This window comes from Urocampus carinirostris, chromosome 20 (assembly GCF_059441175.1).
Source record: "Urocampus carinirostris isolate Australia breed hairy pipefish chromosome 20, RoL_Ucar_1.0, whole genome shotgun sequence".
NCBI classification, from domain to species: Eukaryota; Metazoa; Chordata; class Actinopteri; order Syngnathiformes; family Syngnathidae; genus Urocampus; species Urocampus carinirostris.
In genome coordinates this window covers 12,243,892-12,252,148 of record NC_142368.1, presented here as the reverse complement: position 1 = coordinate 12,252,148, position 8,257 = coordinate 12,243,892, and the positions used below count along the sequence as shown (strand labels likewise).

Here is an 8,257-nt window from a genome sequence, read left to right as displayed (position 1 = left end):
TAGAAAAAAAATGTATGAATACATACCTCCATATATATATATATCCAAATAAACACACAAATAAATCATCTCATCCCTGAATACATGACGTTAAAGCAATATCAATAATGTATTTTGTCATTCATTTTGGTATTGTCACAAGAAAATGTTATTCCCATCAGGAGGCGGGTCCAACTGGCCGAGCTTTTCACCCATTGGTTTGAAAGCAACACAGGGGATCAATGTAATCATCAATCAACCAATAGGTGAGCAGCTCTACCGGTATGATCCGCCCCCTCGTTTGAATAACATTTAGCGGTGACTTAATACACAAAATGCACACAGAAAAATACACAAAATACTTGACAAAATGCAAGACAATGTACGCAACAAAGTACACGATAAAATGCCCAAAATACACGACAAAATACATAATAATGTGCAAGGCAATGTACACGCTCTCATCCAGGACAATACAAGACAAAATCTCAGACGAAATTCACAACAATATACAATACAATTTGTAATGTTCACAACAAATTAGAGGAACAACAAAATAAATGACAAAAAAATAAATGAATAAGTTGCTTTTATGTCATATATTTAGGTATCATCTGATTTACCTTATGTGTTTATTTATTCATCTGACGTACATTTGTTGGTATTCATTTATTTATACGATTTTTTTTACATGAGGCAGGATCGCTCCGCCAAAATGATGAGTTCACACTTCAAAAACACTCAGCAAATTGTTATCGTGTGTCTGCCTTTCTTTCTTTTGATTTCAATCAGCTTGAAATTTTTTGGAATGTCTGAATTCGTCACCCAGCCATCCACCGCCTTTATGGAAAGACGATGTTTGTCCGATTTCAGTGTAGACAATCGTCCTTCCTCGACGAATACCTCAAAAGTGTCCAAAGCATATAGAATCCGACGCTTGCCTTTTCGCCTTTGATTTGTACTCCTAGATTTTCTATCTAATTTCACCTGACGCCTGTCCACATTTCCCGAGTGGAAATGTGGAATTCTATATGCAATAATCCTTTTTATGTTTGTTTTGTGATGGCTGAGCTCAGGGGTCGGCAACCTAAAACGTCGGAAGAGCCGTATTGCACCAGAATAAAACCCAAATTTGTCTGGAGCTGCAAAAAATGAAAAAGCTTTATTGAAGCCTTATAATGAATGCAACACATGCTGTGTGTATCTATATTAAAAATATTAGCCTACTATCAAAATGACTAATGATGCTATATTGAAGGATACCTCCTCAAGTTTGACGTTATCACAATAATAACAAGTTACAATTTGTTTCGTATCTTTGATAACCTAAAAAAAAATAAAAAGAAGCCTGCACTTATGAAAATATTTTTTTTTTGGATAAGATAATATTTTTAGTTTTAGTCCTGAATTTCCCTACGAGGATAAATAAAGTATCTATAATTATCTAGACATTGATCTATCTAGACATCTATCTAGCTCTATCTAGACATCTATCTAGACATCTATCTATCTCTATCTAGACATCTATCTAGACATCTATCTATCTCTATCTAGACATCTATCTAGACATCTATCTCTAGACATCTATCTATCTATCTAGACATCTATCTATCTAGACATCTATCTAGACATCTATCTAGACATCTATCTAGACATCTATCTAAATATCCATCTATCTCTATCTAGACATCTATCTAGACATCTATCTAAATATCCATCTATCTCTATCTAGACATCTATCTCTATCTAGACATCTATCTAGATATCTATCAATCTAGACATCTGTGTTTTCACACATACGCCACTCCCCGTCAATGCCAGGATTAGGCTCGTTTCTGAAGAGCGGGCTGACGCTTTGCCACGAAAAACAACAGCGACCAGATGATGAAGGTGCTGCATCTGAGTCAGATCAGAAAGCTTCTCTTGCTACTGGTATCCATGGAAACCAGTAATATCTGTTTCGTGTTTTAAAAAACGGCCTGGGGAGGGACACAATTCAGAAATCGGTGCCTGGACGACCCAGGTAAACCGTAAAAATAAAATAAAATCGCATAAATTAAGTTTTTAGTTTGATTTCTGTACAAACGGGTAAAACACAGCAGCGGCCTCTTATATTTCAATTTGGGAAGTTCTCTGCCAGGGAGCCACACCGCACACTACCGAGCCACAGGCGGCCCCTGAGCCGCGCGTTGCCGACCCCGGGCTCAGCTCGATGGGGAATGTAGCGCCGTCGCTACATGCTACATCGGGACATTGTTTTATATTTGATGTCTTTATAGCGATTGTGGATCCTTCCTCCATTTCTCCTGAAATTACTTGAAGTGTTTGTGCCTGCCCGTCGACACTGTGAGCCAAGCAAGCACTGACTTTTCCGATTTTTTTTTTTCCCCGGAAGCACGATAAAACGGCGACCGGTGTTGAATCGAAATAGAAAAAAAAGCATCAGCCGTGGACACGATTTTAAAAAAATGCTGGATGCTTTTTTTTTGCACGGCACTTAGTAATTTCTGCCTTAGATAAATATTGTGCTGAACAATATTTATTTGTTCTTGTGTTCCATCTCACAAGAGTTCAAAAGAATGCATTCCAAAAAAAAGAGAAATTGTAGAGCTGATTCCTCAACAGTGGTGCCTTTTTTTGGCTACATTTCTCGTGTCCTGTTTGTGAGATCTTGCCATGGATGACGGAACGAATGCTTTTGAGATTGTATCTCTTTCTGTGATGAGGTCTCATCCGCTTAAAGGGACAGTTTGTATTATTTGGCCACTCGATGTATCGTGTACTGCAACCTAAAAGAAGTGCCGCAAACTAAGTCGACTCAAAGTGACAAACGCACAATTCTCGTTCACAATTTTTTGCCTTTCACAAGGCTTTTGGTCTTTTGGGGTACCCTTAGCAACAAGATGGCCGACAATCATGCCTGCTCTCGCTAGGTGAGGCTTATGTTATGTAAACGAAATCTCTTGTCTCACGAGTATTTGAAAGAAATGCACATTTAAATGATAGTGTATTATTGCCTATTATTCGTATCAAGTTATTTTTAATGAATGATGTTTTTTTTCACCGCTAGGAGGCGCTTCATAATACACTGTCCCTTTAAGACGGCATCACCTCTTGATTCAACGACTACTTTTCATCTCGTTTCGATCTTTGTTGGATGATTCGATTTTTGTATGTTTTATGTACTTGAATAGAAATCATTAAAAAGAGTTTAAGGTCCTCGTGTCGGATCAATAAAATATTTTTACCCATTATCCCCGATCCCGTATCGCTGCGAGCCGGGAGGACCAGCAGAGGGCACTTTTGTTAGGTCTGGCAGCTCTTTATTGCTATGTTGCAGCCTGGTCATTCTGGAAGAGGATTACCTTGGGGGATGGTGTCATAATAGTCTGTAGTTCGTACAGCCCTTTGAGACTTCTTTTGATTACCACAAAAAAAACATGGCTTCACTTGATTTGACAATGTTGTCCACCAAAAAGTGAACTGAACTTGTACGGCCGCAATCCATTATCCTTGATCGCATATTGGTTTGAGCGGGAATCAGCCGAGTGGACTTTTGTCAGTCCTGTCGGCTCTTTTCTGCCGTTATTTCCGCCTAAAATGAACGGCACTCATGTGGCCGCGATCCACTATTCCCAATCCCATATTGCTGCAAGCGGGGACCGGCAAAGAGTACTTTTGTCTGGTTGCCTGCCGTTCTGGCCTGCCTAAAATGAAATTGAGGATCGTGGCCATGATCTAAAGAAGTATCATTGTGGCCTGCCCAAATAATTTGCACTGTTTTAATCACAACCTATTATCCTTGGTCAACCTATGCTGAGAGCAGTGGCCAACAGAGTACATTTGTGTCATGCTTTTTTTCCCTTTTCTGTGATCCGGTACCCCCAATCAACTATATTAGAGGGTTCTGGTCCCCAATAACTTGGATAAAGATGGGATCTCATAGTTTGAAGCCTACAATGTGGCCCTGGGGGGGTGTATTAATTTTGCAAGTTGCTGCAAGTGTGTCACTGTTTTTACACTGGTCCAGATGCAGACATCCCATTTTTCTTTCGACCTGTAACAAGTCAAGGTCATAAGACTCAGACTGACCAAATTGGGCAAGTGGAGAAGCTGGCCGCGGTCTGACGAGTCCACATTTCAAATCCTTCTGGTGTGACGTTTTTTTTATTCCAGTGGTTCTCAAATATTGGGGCGGGAAAATAGAGAACAATCTTCCTGTCTATATATGGAAGGCATATCCCCCTAGTGGGAGGCTAGAGTCAAAAACATACTTACTTTCGACAAATATTTATTCCACTTCGCTTTCCCTAGCCTGACATCGAAAATAGAGAACAATTTAAGAAAAAGGAAAGAAAACTAAAAAAAGAGAAATAAGGAGTAAAAAAGCTAACAAAGAAAGAAAGAAATAAAAGTAAACCCCCCCAAAAAAGCAGGAAGGACATTTGGTGCACGAGAGGATTTCTTCCTCCGATGGGGGTCGTGAGAAAATCATTGAGAAGCACTGCTTTATTTGGACAGTCTGGGACCCAGTGAAAGATGACTTGATCCGATTTCGGCCATTCCCCTTTCCAGGGTCCGGCCGGCGACCCCCTCCTTTCTCCCCGGCCCGATCCAAATGAGGAGCGGGTCCGTAAATCTGCCAAAAGACCGTAAAATGTCGCTTATCGTCTGCGGACGGCTGGACTGGAAACAAAAAGAACTTTCAAGGCTTCCGCCCGCAGGTGGAGGTGCTCAAACGGACCACCGCCGGCTCGCTGATTTGGAATCCGGGCCGTTGCCAGACTTGAGTCTCGGGGGGTGCACAACTATTATAACCCCCAACGTGTTTTTGCACAGCACTGTTTCCAGTATTTTGTAGTTTAGCTGTTAATGTGCTGAAGAGTCAATATATTGAAGAGCCATTTTTTGTCCTGCAGGGATTCCAGGTTAAAGTTACTCAGTATTCAAATTCAAATGAGTTACGGCAGACTGAAAATATCTCATCTCATTAGCTGCACCGCTTATCCTCAGTAGGGTCGCGGGGGTGCTGGAGCCCATCCCAGCAATCGGGCAGTGGGCAGGGGACACCCTGAACTGGTTGCCAGCCAATCGCAGGGCACACAGGGACGGACAACTCGCTCGCTCTTTCACACCTAGGGACAATTTGGACCGGCCAATCCACCTGAAATGCATGTCTTTGGAATGTGGAAGGAAACCGGAGTGCCCGGAGGAAACCCACGCAAGCACGGGAAGAACATACAAACTCCGCACAGGAACTGAAAATATAAATTATAATTTAGTAGAATAATAGTTTTTAAAAAAACGTGTTACAATTCATTTTATGCAGAATATTACTTTATTATTGGAAATATACTGATCAAAGGGACCCTCCAAAAGTCATTTTTCACTGCTTTTTTCTTCTGTTTCTTCCCCTTAGCTTTTTACACCTTTCACACCCACATTTTTTGTTTTTTTTCTTCCCGTTTTCTTTTTTCCTAGCTTTTTATACATTTTTTCTTGATTCTTTCTCTTTTCATTTTTTCCAGCTTGTTTTCTTCTTTTTTATCTTTTTTCTTTTTTTCTTTTACTCTTTTATTATTCCCTCACAGCTTTTTACTTTTTCTCTCTTTCTTTATTATGTTTTCTTCTTTTTCCTCTTTTTACCTTTGTTTATGTTTTTCTTCTTTTGTTTCCCTTTTCCCCAGCTTTTCCCATTTTCATGCTTTTTCCTCTTTTATTATTTTTTTCTTCTATTTCTTTCCTGTTTTTCTCTTTTCCCTTTTCTTTTATTCTTTGGTTTCTTTTCCCCCTGTCTTTTCTTAAATTCTATTTTTTTATTAATTTCCTCTCTTTTTGTCCCCTCTTTTTTGTCTTTCTTTTTTTCATTTTTCGGACTGCCCTCACCACATCCATTTTTTTGGGGTGGGCAGAGCGTGTCCATAGGCGGGCACCGCCCACCCGTGGCCCCACACCTAGTAACACCCCTGTTTAGAATAATTTTTATTTCTCTTCCAATTTCCTTATTTCAGATCGAAACCCAGAAATGAAAAAAACGATAAAAGTTTGTCGGACGTAACCTGATGCAATGCGGTCTGACGAGTCCACATTTCCATTTGTTTGCAAACCGGGGTTGCTATTTTAAAAACTGGGGGCCTAACTATGGTCAAAACCTCATAAAAACTCACCAATTTTCTTGAAAAAAGGTTTCCTTTTCTGCAGAGTATTTTAGACGTCCAAGAACCTCCAGACATTCTAAATGAATTGTGACTCCATACTGGAAATGGCTGACGATAGCCCCCAGGCCTCCTCTCCCCGGGACAGATTTATAGTAATAGCCTTGAATTTCGGCCCGTTGTTTCTAGTTGAGTCGTCCCGGGCTCGGGTCCACAACCGGAGCCGCGACGGTTCCAAGTCCGCCGCGTGCTCGAACGTCTGTGTGACTTATGAGCGCTTTTGGACTCCCCATCACCTCAACTTCTAAAAGAACCAAAGCATAAGCAAGATTCTTTGCCTAAATAGTGAGAAGACGTTCAGTTCATATATTACACTGACTAAAAGCGGGGAAAATGGCAGTTTCTGAGGTGAACCAAGCAAGTTTCATTCATAAAAGTCCAAATTCAAACAATTACAGTAAATTCACACTGATAACAGAATTGTGTTTTGTGAGACTTGTGAGAAAAGTGCCTACCTCAAGCACCCCCAAATTCAACCCAAGCACCCCCAGAAATGATGGCATTTCTAAAACTCTCTTTTCCCTAATGAAGGGCAGGATAGGCCTAAATATAATGAAATACGTCATATAATTATTTTTTTAGAGCAAAAGAAAACGAAAATATGAATGACGCAGCGTCGGAAATCCTCCACTGCCTTGAAATGATTCAGTCCATTTGATTCCCAGCACCGCTTTCGATATTTAGTTTGGTAGTATTACCGTAGTCCTATTTTTTTTAGCATTTTTTTTTTAGAATTTCTGCAGTTACATTATTGTTGTATTACTGTAGTTGTATTTTGATAATATTTTTGCAGTATTTCTGCAATAGCATTTTCGTAAAATGTCCATAACAGCATTTTTGTAGTATTACTGTAGTTGTTTATGTTTGGTGTTTCTATTGTAATACTTCTGTGGCAGTATTTTTGGATTACACCATTACTGTAATGTTTTTTGTAGAATTTCAGTTAAAAAAAAATTCCATACTAGTATCTTTGTAATATTTATTTGGTATTTTTTAATGTTACTATAGTTGTATTTTTGTAGTGTTTCTGTTCATATAAAAAGACATGAATAAAATTATGACTCACAACAGGTGGTAAGCTTTCTCTCCTGGCTTTGATCTCTTTTATCTCCGGCAAAACTAACATAAATTGCGACAGAAACAAAATGAAAATAAATACAAACAGCTTGCCAACATCATTTTTGCCGTTCCATGTATTCCGTTACTCCCCAAGCCTGCACAAAATTGAGTCATTTTATTCATATTTAGTTTCTTTTGTCTTTTATTATCATATTTGGTATTGGAGTAATCCAAAAGTAGTTGAAAGTAATCAAGTTAAAGTAACCTTACCCATCCCTGTGTGTATATATATGATAATATATAGTATTACATTGTTATATAATATTTCTTTAATTGTATTTTTGTATCATAGTATTACTATAGTAGTATTTTGTACGCATTTCTACAGTATTTCCTTCTCATCAGAATAAAGACAACATAATATACTAGCTCCCTGTTTTCAAGCACTAAATTTGACGTTTAGTTTTGTAGTAGTTCCCTAGTATTTTTGTAGTATTTCTGTAGTAGTATTTTATTTTTATGACTTATATTGTCATTCTATTTTGAGGCAGAACAATAAAGAGAGCTTTTGTTTCCGCCCGGACACTCAAAGCAGGTGCATGCGCAGGCCTATCTAAGCAAACGGCGCGTCATTCAAACACAAATGTGTCTAAATTCGCCTTTTGGCAACAAGAACATTGGATAACAACAAGACAAATAAACCATTATATGACAGCCGTGTCAAACATGAACTCCACAGAGGCGACCAGGAAGCTGCCGACTTGCTCGAGAAAGTGTGAACTCGGGTAAGCAACATCACCCGGTATGTTATTTAAGGTATTTTTGGGAAGTATTTAAATCAATATTTTATGTACCATTAGGAGACACTAAATATTACACACTGTTCCTTTAAGTTTTCCCCACTTTGAATTGAGAAGACCAATGATGATGATATGAGAAATAATAATGAACTCTTCCTTTAGTAATAGGGAAAAAAATGATCTGCCCCTTGCTTAAGACAGTTC

The 8,257-nt window shown here is 38.9% G+C and overlaps 1 protein-coding gene across 2 annotated transcripts in view; it reads left to right on the top strand.

Annotated features, from left to right (window-relative positions):
- The first annotated feature begins 7,833 nt into the window (after window positions 1-7,833).
- LOC148346259 (12-(S)-hydroxy-5,8,10,14-eicosatetraenoic acid receptor-like) overlaps window positions 7,834-8,257 on the top strand; it is a 41,729-nt gene continuing 41,305 nt past the window's right edge. For both annotated transcript variants that reach the window (XM_088324453.1, XM_088324454.1), the window contains exon 1: window positions 7,834-8,038. The gene's annotated coding sequence lies outside the window, so the exon portion shown is untranslated. The remainder of the gene's footprint in view (window positions 8,039-8,257) is intronic.